Source organism: Aulostomus chinensis, chromosome 23, assembly GCF_037954235.1.
Source record: "Aulostomus chinensis isolate RoL2024-O1b breed Wild chromosome 23, RoL_Achi_v1.0, whole genome shotgun sequence".
NCBI lineage: Eukaryota > Metazoa > Chordata > Actinopteri > Syngnathiformes > Aulostomidae > Aulostomus > Aulostomus chinensis.
Window position 1 is genome coordinate 10,451,591 of NC_141342.1, and position 16,246 is coordinate 10,467,836.

At 40.8% G+C, this 16,246-nt stretch overlaps 1 long non-coding RNA gene across 1 annotated transcript; it reads left to right on the forward strand.

Moving 5' to 3' along the window:
- The first annotated feature begins 8,200 nt into the window (after positions 1 to 8,200).
- Positions 8,201 to 15,325, forward strand: LOC147239475 (uncharacterized). The gene is made up of 3 exons (XR_015111529.1): positions 8,201 to 8,438; positions 14,276 to 14,370; positions 14,504 to 15,325. It is a non-coding gene; the product is annotated as an uncharacterized LOC147239475 (long non-coding RNA).
- Positions 15,326 to 16,246: the final 921 nt, after the last annotated feature.

The following is a 16,246-nucleotide window of genomic DNA, read 5'->3' on the forward strand; positions in this document are numbered from 1 at the left end:
AGTTGTAAGAGCAGAGAAGTGCAGTATGTTTTGGTGCCTGCATTTCAGAAATCTTCCGATGTGTGTTTCAGTTGCTAAAATTGGCCACTAGAGTCCAGCACTGCATTGCTCTTCCTGGAGGAAATCCTGCAGGAATGAGGCCTCACAGCAGGTTTGAGCGAGTGTTTTCCCAACAGGAACCACTTCATATGTCAAATATTTCACTCTCAAACTGTCCAAGGTTGCTAAACACACGAGGGGGCGCTCCGAATGCCCAACCATATATGACTTATTTTCCCTGTGTTCAAATATTGCGCATTCAACACAAAGTATTGCTGCAGTTGTCCAGAGGAGTTGAATGTCTCAAACTTAGGCATAGCCAAAACAATTTCTGGGTTCACTAACCCCATTCAATACAATCTGAATCTAGTACTTTCTCCCAGTGCGACAACACACAGATCTTACAATCACACACACACACACACACACACACACACACACACACACACACACACACACACACACACACACACACACACACAGAGTTTACTTAAGGTTTTAACTTAGCAACCATTTACATTCAATTTCTGCGTAACTACTTCTGGCTTATACCCATCTTTAGCCCTAAATTTAACCACCGACCCGAAAAATCATCTTTTTTCCCCCCTTTACCATACCTTTGTCGCATATTGAACGCATCGTCTCTAAGTAACTGGTCTGAAGTGTGTGTCCCCCAAACTGGCTTAAGTCATGCTGCCCCAGTAGTGCGATTGCTTGTTCAAACTCCATGAAACATACAGATGTTAGATGCGTTGATGGAATTTTTGTGGACTTGACAAAAACAGGCTGCAAACAGTCTGATCTAATACATCAATGGAGGCTTAAGTTAGATGCAGACTCTTCAGTATTTGTGAAAGATGGAACCAGGCTGTAGCTGGATTAAAAAGGAGCATGCATCAGTCAGAAACACAAAGTAACTTCCTGTGCAAAGGAAAAATAAACATACTCAAGATAAAGAATTGATCAAGTGATGTATCATCGCCTTCTTAAAAAAAATCATTGCCTGAGTCAATTTTTTGTGCCTAAAATAACTCCTTATGATGTTTTGTGGCCAGTTTTTTTGTGTTTTCTGAAAAATTTGAAAAAAATGACTTGGCCGATTACTTTAAGAAGGCGACGATATGAGATTCAGACCAAACACGGTGCCAGCATTCTGTACTGGGGCTGATTGAGCAAAGTCAGGAAGCGATGGCAAGCTCCCTCGCTGTCATTGAATAATCTTACGGCTTGCATCTTATTAATGATACGGCATTTTACGGCAATAATATCTTCAGAAAAAAAACTAAGGATTGTGCTTGGGGAGGACGGTGTAGTGGTGAGAAAACAGTGATGATGAGGTCATTGAAACAGCGGTGAGAAAAAAATGGAAATGAAATAGAAATGTAGCAATGTTGGCCCTCTAGGGGTTGTATATACGGTGATTGTGCGCAGGAGCCTTGATGTGTGAATAGTGGTTAACCACTCTAGTTCCTCTGAAACGGACCGTTCATCTTACTTAAAGGCTGTTGTGTCACATTCTTCACTGATGCTGGTGTGTCCTTCCTCCGCGTTCACAGCTGCACACAAAACACAGAACGAGCTTGCTCAAGCTGTGAGCCGTGACAGTGGTGCACATCTTCTTGCAGGTTGCAGTGCATCTGGGCTGACTGCTAACAGGCCTCTCGAAAGTCACTGTGTATTGAGTGACAGATATGAGGATCTAGTTAGCAGGCTCACAGAGTTCCTGGAAGATGGAACCCAGTTGCCGCAGAGGAAGTTCAGCTTTTTGAGGACATAGAGCAAAGGTTGCCAAACTTTTTCCCTTGGAGGGCTGAAATTGAAACTTCTCTGAAGGACTCAGTCAAAAAACAAAACAAAACGCTATGCCTCTTGTCTGTGCTTCATTTTCGCTGCTTCTCCATTCTTTTCTTACTTGTGACAAATTGACTACAAATTGTCTCTACTGCCTGATTAAATTATGAAAACAATCATAAATGATTATATATTCAAATAACGCTTTTCACACAAAGGTAAATATGGTATAAATATATCAATCAGCATCATTTTTTAACATCCATCTATTTATCCACCTTTTACCGCTTATCCTGTTAGGGGTTGCAGGGGGCTGGAGCCTATCCCAGCAGCCTTCAGGTGAGAGGCGGGGTTCACCCTGGACAGGTCACCAGTCCATCACAGGACCAACACATAGAGACAGACAACCATTCACACTCACAGTCACACCTACAGTCAATTTAGAGTATCAATCAGCCTCGTCCCCTCTTGATGTCTTTGGACTGTGGGAGGAAGCTGGAGTACCAGAGAGAACCCACACAGGAACAGGGAGAACATGCAGACTCACACAGAAAGATCCTGTGATGGAGCTGGGACTTGAACCTGGAACCTTCTTGTTGTGAGGGGACAGTGCTGACCACTGCACCACCGTGCCGCCCATTTTTTAAAAACTTATTACTAGATATTATAAATATGTTTTCTTTTTTCACAAACTCTTGGTGTGCCAGGATTCGCTATGCAATAAAACTGAGAGAAAAATATTTCAATTTTTTTTCCAGAAAGTATTAATATTCAAAATCCAAGTACGAATACATTGAAAAATGATATGAAATCATCCACTCCTGTAGATGTGGTTACATGGCTCATTCGCTCCTGCTCGCTCCACACACTGTCTTATTCCAGTCAGAAGATCAACTGTCATGGCAGACAACAGGACAGCACCTGCAGTGTTTAGGTGCGCTTTGGTTTTAAGTAGCGTTGCACAATATCGGATTTTATTTTACAACTTATTTGGCCGATACTGCTGATGCCGATATTGTCTGTATAAAAAGGGTAAATATTTAACTTTTTTTTTATTCGGAAAAACCCACATAAACCAAGAATAATTTTCTTAACTTCCGAAAACATTTGGAAAAGTCCACGGTATATTGTTCCTTCATCATAAACAACCACAATGACCAAAAACTAAAAAGCTAAACTTGATTTTCGAGGCCAAAATTTATACTGACACTTATATATTTTTAAAAAAGACCAATATCAGCCTATACAGGGAACACAACAAATCTTCTGACTCAATTTTTCCATTGAGTTATTAGTATAATGTGATATGAGTATTATTAGACTTCCGAGGTGGGGCACAGTAATTAGCGTTTTTAGTTCTGTTTTGAAATTATTAATAAATTGCGTATCACACTATATCGTGATACATGTTTTACGAGGAGTTCCTTGTCAATACATAGGAGTAAATACGGTATTTCCTGTCGACTTTGTTTGCAAAACTTGCGATGTGGAGCGAGCGAGTGAGCTAAGGCAGCACTTACTGGACATGTCCTTTTTAACATCAGGGTTTAAGGCCGGAAGCAGGAGGAAAACTATTTTCTGAGAATAAGGAAATTGGGTAGCAAGGGCGGTGAAAGGTAGGATGAAAAAGTGATGGATATACACCATGAAGAGGTGCACCGCTGAAAGAGAGCACCCACTAGAGCTCTTATCAAGGGTTACAATGCAGGTGTAATGCCGCCCTTAAGAGGCCGGATATGGCAGCTTCCATCTACATGCCCTCTTTACAAAATGTCCTATTGTGTGCATTAATGTATTTCATCCAAGCTCCCCTTCCTGTGTCCTTCATCCTTCCCTTTGATGGGCTCTAAAAGCTACCACAAAGGAGGCTTGAGTGCAGTTTTCATGGAAGTACTTACAGTTGTATTGATACTATTCACAGGTGCATTATAGTTTTTATATAAATATTGGTCTCACCATCACACATTACAATACTGAATATCTTATCTATTTCCTATGTAAGTTACGGGCTTCATCTTGTGAATGTATTGCACTCAGGGTCCATGCTGTAGATACAAGAATGATCTGAAAGGGTTAAACAAAGCACCTAAGGTCTCCAGGTATAAGAACTGAATAGTTGTGTATGCAACCTGCGTACAGCTGCTGCCATGACCGGTTTACTAAAATCAGAGCGGGGTTTCTGGAACGTCACCAACTTCCCGGGTGCGTGAAGAACGACAAGACAACTTGAAGAGGTCAAAAAGCTCCTGTGACGTCATGTTTAGTTCCATAACCTTCCTGTGCATCACCTGTCTAGGACTCCTCAGCTGTACTGGCAGCAGGCTTTTTCCTGTTTTGAATAGGGATGTCACACCAAACTGTAAAAACAACCCCGAGCCATTCAACAGCTAAGCCAAGGTTCAATCAGCGAGTGAAGCAGGATTTAGGAGTTTCACAGGGAAACAAAGTAATATTATATTATGTGAACTGATGCGCAGTAAGACATTCTACAACAGATCTTTGAATAGCTCCCAGTAAATATTGGATATCATTTCAGACTCCATGACTCGTCCATCAGGATAACTGATTTTTAATATGTCGTAATTGTTGGATCAGTGGGTTGTGCATCTTATGTTGATAAATCATATTTTTGGTGTATTAAAACAACAGAAATTAACTGAACTGAAAACCTGAGCCTGATAGGAACTGACCCATGGATTCTGAGAACCGCTCCACCCCCTGGTTGAAATACAGCACCATCACCTGTCCAATCGAAGCAAGTGTTCCTCTACGCTGCACAAAACATGTCAGTCCAGTCCAGAGGAGTACGTCTAACAAATGGAAGTGAGGACATACTGTATGTTCATGTGGTGTCAGTTAGAGGAACTGTGGTTTGTTCTATTATCGTATTTCATTACAAGTTAATTGATGGGTTTCAAATGTCAATTAAAACAGAATGAGAAAACAAAACAAAACAAAACAAAACAAGCTCTTATTGTTATCCCCAGCAACTGGAGCCTTTCTTCTGGTTTTTGTTGGGGGGGTTTTCAAAATACCGTAAAGAGATTATGTGATCATCTGCGTGGTTTTGTCTGGAATCGGGATAACTCAAGGAGTTCTGGATGGATTTTGATAGCATTGGGTAGGATGATAGAGCTTAGGTGAAGAGACAATGGATCAGATTTTCAAATGTATGTGGATCCAAATTTTGGAACCCATCAGCTCACGTCTAATGGCGCAGCCTCTGGGAACAGGGGCCTGTATTTTGGGGTTAGGGTTCAGGAATTTCGCCTCACTGGTTGCTGGAAAAAAAAAAAATCCTATCTAAAATGGTACTTGGTACTTTTGCCTTCTTTTTATTCTCAGGTGCTCTATGAATAAAGATTCGAATTTGTATCAGTATGAATGATTCAAACGAAAGAAAGCAACACAAAATTGCATCATTCCTTCAAGTCTGCACTCACTTGTGTTGTTTTGCTTTTTTACCGCGGCGCTAATAAGCTCCATGTTATTATGGAGAAATCAGTGAAGTGGTCTGAAGCTAGTCGCTACAAGCGTGAAATGGGGAAAGACAGGCAGTGGGGAACCATATCATAGGGTGAGTGAGTGTGTTTGATTGATAGAGCGGCTGAAATAATGAGAGACACGGAGAGAAAGGAGGAGAGGTTGAAAAGTGAGAGACTGACGAGAGGGAGAGTAATGAAGAAAATTGTGGATAATTGAATAGAAGAGCACTTGGGTGCGAAAAATAGAATATAGATGGTGAAGTGTCAGTACACAGTGGAGGAATAAGAAGAGGAAGGAGAACGAAGGAGAGGGATCAATCCAGCAGCTCAAGTATTGGAGAGAGAGAGAGAGAGAGAGAGAGAGAGAGAGAGAGAGAGAGAGAGAGAGAGAGGCGGCTATACTGGGGCATAGAATAGGTGAAAGTGTGTGTGTGTGTGTGTGTGTGTGAGTGCGTGTGTTTGTGTGTGTGTGTGTGTGTGTGTGTGTGTGTGGGAATGAAAAAGAGAAAGACAGACTGCACAATACAGTAGCTCAGGCTGGCTCACAGTGCAGTTAAAGAGAAGAAGGCAGGAAAATGTGATTTTTTTTGCAAGAGAAAAAGCAAATCACTTTTAAATCTCATCTATATTTTATCAACTGGATCTCATTGTCCAATTGCAGCTCCTTCGTTCTCTCTTTGTGGTTCATCAACGAGGTCATTGCGGATACATCGAGGAGCACCTGAACTGCAAACTAGAAGGTATTCACTTACTCGTTCATCCTCTGATCTGTGGTGTGAAAGTGAATGAACCTGCATTAGAATAATTTGATAAGAAAAGTCAGTGTGTGTGTGTGTGTGTGTGAGAGAGAGAGAGAGAGAGAGAGAGAGAGAGACAGCGATTGTAAAGAATTACAGGCACATGTTTAGCAGCAAAGTGTGTGTGAGTTAAAGTGAAGAGGAATGGGTGCTGCTAAAATTGTGACAGAGTGAGGGGGGGAACACATCCTCTGAGGTCTGAATCACAGGTTCTATGTAGGTGGGGAGAAAAAGCAAAGTGAAACAGAACAAAGAATTAAAAAGATCACCGAGCCTTCAAAGAAAACTTGTCATTAAACTCCTGAAGACAGATTAATGAGAGTTAGCTGCTTCGCTGTTACTAATATGTATGCAGCTGCGCTGAAGGTTATGTCCACTTTCATGTTTCCGGTGAATGTGAATCATTGGTATGACATTAGAGAAGGACAGGTGACATTTGAACTAATGGGATATTCACAGCTGGAAGCCAAGCGATAGTGGAAAAGTTCACCGCGTTAAATGAGGTTTTTATGCTGAACCCATCTTTGTAGGGATAATTAAATCCCTTAAGACCCTCTTTTATGTACATTATTCAGTTTTTCTTCATAAACTTACCCCCCATTGCTACAAAGCCAACCTGTTGTGTTAGAATAATAAATGCACAGCAAAAGTAGGGTAATTATTCATGTAGATACCAGTATAGACTAAAAATATATACGCAAACTTCTCCTTGTGCGCAACCTGCATTTACATCTACAGTATATTAATGCCACTCCAGCAGTTACAGTATTGTATTACTTAAAAGAGCAAAGGTTTTGAAATGGAAATGTGAGCAAAATCAAAGGCAAGCTAATCAACACCCACATTTCACACAATTCTTTCGCCACGTCTTTGTCAAGAAGTGTTACCTGCTGCTTTTAGCATGGCGTCAGCTGGTGGAATGGTAGAAAATATACTCCTGAGGACCCTGGAGAATACACACACACACACACACACACACACACACACACACACACACACACACACACACACATCTAATTCTTCACAGGCCAAGTTGAAAGAGGGTGTTACAGCATTATCACTGTTCTTAGAGTCACAATATAATGGACTCAGCAGAGCCTCATAAGACCTGCCCAGCATGCTGTATTGCACAACAAGCAAAACTGGCTTTAGAAGCATATTTTTCAATTGGAGAAATGAACCTTGGGGGATTCATTTGGAAAGAGAGGAAAACAAACAAACAGGGCAATTTAGAGCATCGTGGGCACGCTAAGATTAATGGCTTCCCCCCGCAAACACAGAACAATTGATCAAAACGGAACGAAGAGACGTTATCGATGGCAAAGACAGACGGAGGGATTACGTTTGGCTAAAGAGAATGGGATTATGAAACAATTGATGATGAAAAGCTCTGAGTTGGCCACTTAATGTTTGTCCTCCTGATTTAGAACATGTCTAGCCTGCTATGTGCGCCCCATCCCGCCCCTGTCTCATGCTGCTCTCCCTTGCCAAGTCCAGTTCTGTTCTGTCCTCTCTGCAGGAGGAGCAGCAGTCAATAAACCGGCTGGTCAGTGTAGCAGATGTGACAGTGCTATGTGGTTCAGTAATACTCCTGGGTTTGGTGCAGGGAGTGTGAGACAGGTTGAGAGAATATTTCCAGGGGCAGCTAACTCCTGTGGAAGAATACAACCATGCTCTATTAGCTGCAACTGCCTATCTGTGAAGCAGAAATGCAAAACCCACAACAAAATGTTCTTCAAGTTAGTCCCATGGGAGCATTAAAGTGGGCTACATCTGGACGGTGCAATGCAATGCAATGCAAAAAAAAAAAAACAACTTAAAGAGAACACATTCATACAAGCTTTTAATTCAAGGAATAACACACAATAGACTTGCTTAAATGTCACTTAATGCCTGACATTTGAAAAGGGCCTCATCAAATATAAATGGGTATTTTCATGATCACCTAATAAGACTTTCATTGAACTTCTAATTGATATTTGCGAAACTAAAGGAGGCTCATTGTTGTGCTCATTACGACAACACACGAGAAGAGCAGTTTCCCCTGACTCTGCAGGCTTTTCATTATTACATACGGGGGGGGGGGTTCCCCTTGGGGAAAAGATCTGGAGGATCGCCGTAAGCCATGAAAACACAAGCAGCAAACTGCAACACGTCCGCCATTATGAAGAACTCAAATAGCACCAGATGAACACGACTAAATGACTCGAAAAACCCCGGTAGCTGAAAGCCACCGCTGGATTTTCAGAAGCATGCGATAGTTGGACTTCGAACACTTCAGTGTACTTTGTAAAGTTTATAGAAGGACGGCAGGTAAAGTCTTCAAGTAAGTATGGAAATCGAGCCTTTGACATAAAGACAGTAACAATAACATTTTTCTTTTATATCTTGTAATGTATCATTAGTTTTCTGCTTCCTGGTTCAGGTCAGTAGGACCCAAATTCTTACGATGTTACCCGCAAGTTTTACGGATGTCTTCACGAAAACCTTCTGATCTAAAGTTTAAAGGACTTTTTTTTTAAATGGTAACACGATTACGTCTGCAAAGGAGGTAACGTGTTACCAGCAGGTGTCGAATTGTTTCAAGCAGGATATCTAAAAACATTTTTTGACGAAATTTGGTGGGAAGAACTTTTAAAGGCGATCTGGATCAGGCTGTAAATTCCGGATCCTGAACACCGTTCTAGATCTTTGAAGGCATATACATATTTGCTGTATATTTTATAGGCATGTCAAAAATGGATTTTAATCAAATTTCTTGAGCTCAAATGGTGAAAAGAAGAAAATTTCAGCTTCTGGAAATGATCTAATTCTGGGTCTGTTCTGGGTCTGGATCTGGGATTTTTAGCGGTTGGGGTGAAAATTTATGGGTAGGTTTTGTTGCTGTATTTATTGACTATGTTTATGCAGTATTCGGTATCCAGATGAAGAAAGCTCCTCGGTGGCGTTATGAACTCCCTAGTTAAATAATGTTCTTATAACATTAAATGTTTACTTAGACAAAATGTTTTGTTTTGGGGATGATGAATATTTTATGAAGAAGCGTTCTATAATCTGGTGCCAAAAATCTTCCCAAAACATCCTCAGAATGTTGAGTCAGAAGGTTCGAGTTATGCAAAAAAAAAAAAAAAAAAAAAAATGTGGTGAGATGTTTTTAAAGTATGTTATCCTCCAAAATAAGAACACGCTGGATGTACCAGCCAAGATTTTCAAAATGAGCGGGCAGGGTTCACTCCAGGAGGTGGGTGGTTTGTGCCGTTTAGGTCCAAACGCTCATAACACTGAGTCCCTCGTTTGATTCCTGGCCGGATGGACCGGCTGCAGCATTCCAGCCCCCAATTGTACTTCTGTCTTTCTCTACTTGGCGAATTCCCCTCACACAAACATTTCTAGAATGTTGCTTGGTGAGAAACTCAACACCTTTTTAAAACAAAGGAAAAGTACATAGAAAATTATACCTTCATTGGTTTGCTGCAACGTCTCCCCCAAAACAGGTGATGGTCCATCGTGATGAAGAGAATGTGTCTCAGTAGTAACATAACTGTTTACTCACACTTTCTTTTGTTTCATGTTACAGATGCTTTTTTGGGGTTACTAGAATATACTACATTTGTATAATATTCCTTAGTTGAGGTGCAAAGTGAAGTGTGAAGGGTCTCCCTGCCGGTTGAGCTGGTTACACCCTGTTACATGGTGGCTCTGTAACTGTGATGGAGCCTGACAGGCGCTGACATGGTCCTCATTTTGTCAGCCATGTCTAACAGCATTTATTAGTATCTTGTTAACTTTTGTCTCTCAGTGTGACCTTTATGTCAATGGACGTGCAAGGTAAGTGAATCTGTCACGACCGGACAGTCTATTTGTAGTTGTTTATTCACGTTACAATCCACCCTGAAGCCCTAAAGCTGCAATCATCTCTGTGTGTCTGACGAGTTCGTTTTGTGGCCTGCTTTCATTGTATTTGAGGACTTGAGGACTTGGAGCTCGAGGACACGCATAAAAAAGTCAAAGATCCCCCGGAAAATGTTGCTTGATCGCAGGAATTCTCTTGCTGGTCAGGTTTAGCAGAAATGTGTTTTGACCCTGGATGTCGTCATCTTAATATAATTGCCTATGTCATTTTTTTCAAAGTTTTTCAGAAAACACAAAAAACTGGAGATAAAACATCATAAGGAGTTGATTCAGGTAAAAAAAAAAAAAAAAAAGACTTGGGCAGTTTTTTGAAGAAGGTGACTATCTGTGCTTCCTTCTTTATGTTGTGAGATAGAGGGCAACCTGCTGCACCCATGCCTTTGAAGTCTCTTTTCATGACATTTGATTGCACTTTGCCTCATCATGCATGCATGGAGAATGAAAAGGCTTTTTTAAAAGCAGAGAAAACGGCCTAAGGTGGAGAAATCAGTGGTATTCAGGCACAGCAATACAGTTCAAGTGATTATTAACTAACACAAACTGTTGGTTTTTCACTTAAATTTGACCAAAGCTGGGTAAATATGAACGAGCGCGCTGAAGGGGACGGAAAACAATTCAGGTGCAATCATAACAGTAACAAGTGTCCTGGGAGAGTTATGAAGGTGACTTGATATAATCAGATGGTTCCTGAACGTAACTTCTATCATGAGTTGTCTTTCTGATAGATCCCATGGCCTCCTTGGGCGATGTAATGATACTATTTATGTTATATTAACAATGTGAATAGCATTTGGATCTTAATCTCAGAGTCAGGATCTCCCCTGGGAATAACTTGATTGGAACATCTCATTTTAAACAAAAATAGTATTATTTGATTTGGACAATTTCAGCTGCACAGAGGATGTAACGTGATCTCCAGTATAGGTTTGTCCGTCTGTAGCAGAAAGTTGCAGAGGGATTTTGATGAAATTTGTTAGGAAGATAGAAATTAGGTTTAAAATCAGTTCATTAGATTCTTAAACTGATCTGTAACCATATCTGTATCTTAGGACAGCTTGGTTAGCGCTCTCTCTAAGTGCCTTCTCGTTGTTTGTCAGGTAGATTTAAATGGATCCACTTTCTCTTGACTCAGTTTCCTTGTTTAAAAAAAAAAGTTCACAATTAACGGTACATATATGATACAGAGTTTCACCAAACTTTACCGTGTGAAAATTTGGAGGGCTGCCAGCATCACATGCCAGCAGGGGAAAAAAAAAACACGATAAAACACCCTAATTTAGGGATTTCTGTTGTGCAACGCTACAAGTAATTGCCGCATCAAACAATGGGAAGGGGGAAGTCTCAAAAATAGCACAGGGGATATTCACTCCTATATGTGTGCTGCATTGAGGTCCCGTCCGTCCAAGTTTAGCCCAAGTGCGGCCCTCAGTACACACTTCACCTGACCCAATTACATCCAGTCTGAAGGGAAAGATAGCCCACTTTGATCAACACATGACCGCCAGCCAAGCTCAGGCTGACTGGTCTGGCACTTCATGCTGTTTCTGCTGCACATTTTTCCAGGGCAGATGTGTCAGAATGCTGCTTCCAGTGTCACACTGTAGAGGTTGTGTGTGTGTGTGTGTCTGTGTGTGTGCGTACGTGCGTGCGCGCGTGCAAGCGAGTGTGTGTGAGTTTGAGATATGACACAGTATGCATGCCTGTGCATGCACACGTGTTTGGAACATCAGGAGAGTATGGTGTAACCCACGAAGTGAGCTGTGGCCCCTTTTTCCTAAAAAAAGATTGTCCTTGGTGAGGTGGTGATACGGAAGATCAAGCTGGAACACTAATAAAAGGAGCCGGATGCTTATTTTGAAGTGGGGAGCTATGGGTTAAAAAAAAAAATTAAATCAGACACTTAATTACTGATTAGTAGGATTAGCTTCTTCTTCTTCTTCTTCTTCTTCTTCTTCTTCTTCTTCTTCTTCTTCTTTTTTTTTTTTACAAGCATCAATAGATTAAAGCTGTCTGTTTGTGTTGGATAGGAGAATTTCTGCCCCATGCTGAGAGTAAAGCCAGAATCTTTTAGTGCATAGAGGATTGAATCAATTGCTTTTATTGTAAAATTAATTAGAGAAGCCATGATTGTGAATAAAGTACTTACACTTTTGCCGATGTTATCAAGCAGAGATTTAATTAGCGCCCGGAAATGCCAAGCGTTGTCATCACATCTGAAACTATGCGAATGATATAAACTTCCTAATTGAATGTAGAAATATTCGCTTCTTTTTTCTTTTTTTTTTAAGGCATATTGCTGAGGAGAGTCCTTGCGTTGTTCAGGGTACCCCAGCTGAGCCCCTTCCCCCTTAAAATGATACGTCAGAGCACCACCCCCAGGCTAGTGATGTGCCATTGATATAAAAGCTAGCCCTCTCCCCCTCATTTAGTGACGCATCCCACCCATCCTGTGGTGAAGTAGGCCTTGAGTGTTCTTGATTGCAGCTTGTCACTTGCCGTGTGAAAGAAGCTGAAGGGCGGAGACCCAGAGAAAGAGAGGGATATAGAGGACAGAACTTGGCTGCTCCACTTTCGCAGGACGTAAAAGTGGGACAATCTGTTCCTTGGATGAGCTCCAATTCTACTTTCCGGGGACCGATACACTGAAAATATATCCATACACATGCTCTGTCCTACATAGGAAGATATTGAATGAGATTGACAAAACGAGGAAACATGAGCTGAATTCACCGTCCACAAAGCCTTAATATCGCCACCTTCTTGAAATCATCGCCTAAGCCAGTTTTTCAGAAAACACAAAAAAACTGGAGACAAAACATCATAAGAACTGATTAAAGCAGAAAAAAAAATTGTCCAAAAACAACGACTTAGGCGAATCTTTTAAGAAGGTGACTATGACATTGTGTTGTTGTGAATTTTCCTTTGAAACTGTCCAAAAAGAGAGGACACGAGCAGCAATGCCAGCTCTTTCAAAAAACGGAGGACAGAAATATAATTGATGTAGTGACTGTAAGGCATTCTAGAGGAATATATTAGGTTCTGTATTGCTGTGGTGGAAAAAAAAAAGAAAAAAAAAAATCCAATTACCGAAATCACGATTGATGGAGGCGGACATTTACCGTGCAAGCAACAAAGGAAAAGGAAAAAAACAAGACCTGTGCTGATAGATAGTTATGTAGCTCTTAGCGACTGTATTTCAAGGTGATTCTTATCCAAAAAGGTATATTTTGCCTTTTAAGTACTTAGAAACAGGTACCCTTTCTGCGTTAATTCTTTCTGACTTCCGAATGCAGAATAAACCAGCTTGTTCACAGTGGCACCACACCGGAAGGCTTTCTATTTCGTTCGTTTTTACCCCAAATCGAACTGTTTGAGGATTACCGAGCATTCGGCTGGAAAGAGAAGACTTGGATTACACCTGACAATGCACTTTTGAGTTTGTAACCAGACAACTTTTCTTTGATTTTGCTGTTGGTAGAAGACAGGCGCCATTGATTTCAAGCTAAATATAAGTAATGGGCCATTTCTGCATTCTACTGCGTGTGCTTCTTCTCCTTTTTTGGGTGCGATCTGTTCATTTGCAACTCTTTAAGCAATTTTGGGCGTGTTGCACCGTGCACGTATTGTACATTGCTTTCTGCAGTCACGAGTGAGCTCAAGACACTTATTTGCATTACATAATGCACTTTTTAAATGAAGTATTGCTTTCATACATTCACAACTGCTGCAGGTCCAGATTCATTGACATAGGAAGAAAATTGATAATAAGCATGAAGGTAATCAGAAGGAAAAGACACCTCGTGGAAAAAAGATATTGTTATTCTAATTCTCCGCCAAATCCCATTCCCAAATTTACAGGCGAGAATAGACCAGTAGAAGTAGAAGTCACAAAATTATAATACTGCTTTAAAATCAAACTGTTGCAGATCAAACAATATTTTGTATAAGTATAATTTGACATACTGGCCAAAACATAAATTAGGAAAAAGAAAAAAAAAACCAAAACCTAAAGATTAAAGGAACCAAAGAGTTGCTTAAGTTTTTATTGCATCTTTGTCACTCTTTGTTCAGTTACACCGGCAAAGTTGTATAGACAGAGGAGAAATCCATTACCTTTCTCTGATTATCTCCAATCATCCATCTTTTCTTTCCAGGTCCTCAAAGATCGTATCCATCTCTGTCTATCTTATCATGATTAATCAGTTCCCGAGTCTTCATCTTCATTTCGCTCTATTTCCTTTCTGTCTGTAGACCCACATCTCATGACTTCTGATCATCGGAAGTCAAGCTGCTGGAAGGTGTCTCCCATGGGCTGACTGACTCAACAACTTCTAACAGCCTCAGATGTGACTACTTCTACTCTTCCACTGCATGACAGTTGACATTTTTTTAAATCATGATTTCAATCTCAATTAACCCATCGATCCCACTGTAAAACAAGAAATCTTTGTATTCTATGTCTGTCTTTCTGTCTTTCAGCCTGTCTGTGACTCAGTTACGTAATCAGCTGTTGATCCGTGAACATCACGCTAGGCACGTGCAGCGCTGCTGCTTAGAGGAAGTGCAACGGTTTTGAAAAGGGTCTGGGATCTGAAGTGACAGTGAAGTGACTGAGATTAAAAGTCGGAGATCAAAGTGTGGACCCAGAGATCAGAGTCAGAGACCAGGAAGAACAGAACAGAAGCAGAGGTTCTCTATTTGAGAGGAGTATTCAAAAATGCTGTCCTTCAGCAGATACACGCAAACCCAAAAGAATCCCATTCTCCTTTCTGTGCATTTAACCACTGATGGATGGTTTGTTTAGTCTACTATTCCAAAAAAAAAGTGAGGAAGTGATACAGAATACCTAATGAAATCTATGGAATGAAGCATAAATCGTGCAAGAAATCTCATATCTGTCTTTCTGTATTTCTTGAATACTTTCTGTTCATGGCAGCATTCATTGCAATGATTCAGTATAGATTTAAAAAAAAACAAAAACAGCTTTTAGAGTGGAGTAAGAAATGTAATCAGGCTTTTAATCATATTGTGTTCCTGACCTGAGTAAAGCAGAAAGATATAAATCCCAAGCAGCTCATGCTTAAGAGCTGCCCAGACCATATTCCCCTGACTACAAATGATCATGAAACAGGGAAGTGCGAGACAAATAATCAAATAAGTCTTGAGGACGAAGACGGAGAGACTCAAAAAAATTCAAGTGAGTGTCTAAAAAAAGAGAGATTCAGCGCTCAGTATGAGTGTTCAGTCTCTGATGGAAAATGTGTAGAAAAAAACCTGTCAAACGTGAGAAAATCATGCCTCTATTCCACCGCCGTTGTCACGAGGGGTGAAAGTCAAATGTTGTCGGATCGGTGACAACCAGCAAAGACACAGGGATGCCACAAAAGCTGACAGTAAAGTCTGAGGATAGGCGTTGAGTGACATGTTACAAGTTACAGTGTCAAGGATGAAGCAGAGGAAAGCAACATTAAATAATATTTCATTTAAATACATGATTCTATTCATCCTGTTTTCACCCCTGTTACTGTTGATTTCGACTTCTATCTTTCCCATTCATCTTTCAGCCACGCTTATCCTTTCATTCCCCTTTTTCCTCACAATCTGATTACTCTGCTTTATGCAAACCACAACTCTCCCTATCGTCGTCTCTTGTGTTTTCCCCTTTCACTTTTACATCCCAATTAGTCAGCTCCTGTCTCCTCTCAGCCTGTCCTGCTTGTTCCTTATCTTGCCTCATGCAGGCTCAATGTTGTTCAATATTTGATGAGAGTTCGTTCATAAATCAACCGTCTATTTTCCCTCCTGGTGTACTTGAGTGATAGTGTTAATCTGTAAAACCTTGTGAGAGCTTACAAGCAGCTCTTTGTCAGCTTTTGATGAAAGAAGCTTGCATCCTGAAATGTGATGTTACTGGCTGGAGGTGGATCTTACCGTAAATCTAAGTTAAATGTTGGCTACTGGTGTAACTGAGCTCTTGAGGTACCTCTAAAAGAGTGGTAAATTTCAGTTTAAACATTTTAAAACCGTTTTACAAAAACCATCCATCCATTTTCTTCCGCTTATTCCTGTTAAGGGTCACGGGGGGCTGGAGCCTATCCCAGCAGCTGCTACGGGCGAGAGGCGGGGTTCACCCTGGACAGGTCACCAGTCCATCGCAGGGCCAACACATAGAGACAGACAACCATTCACACTCACAGTCACACCTACAGTCAATTTAGAGTA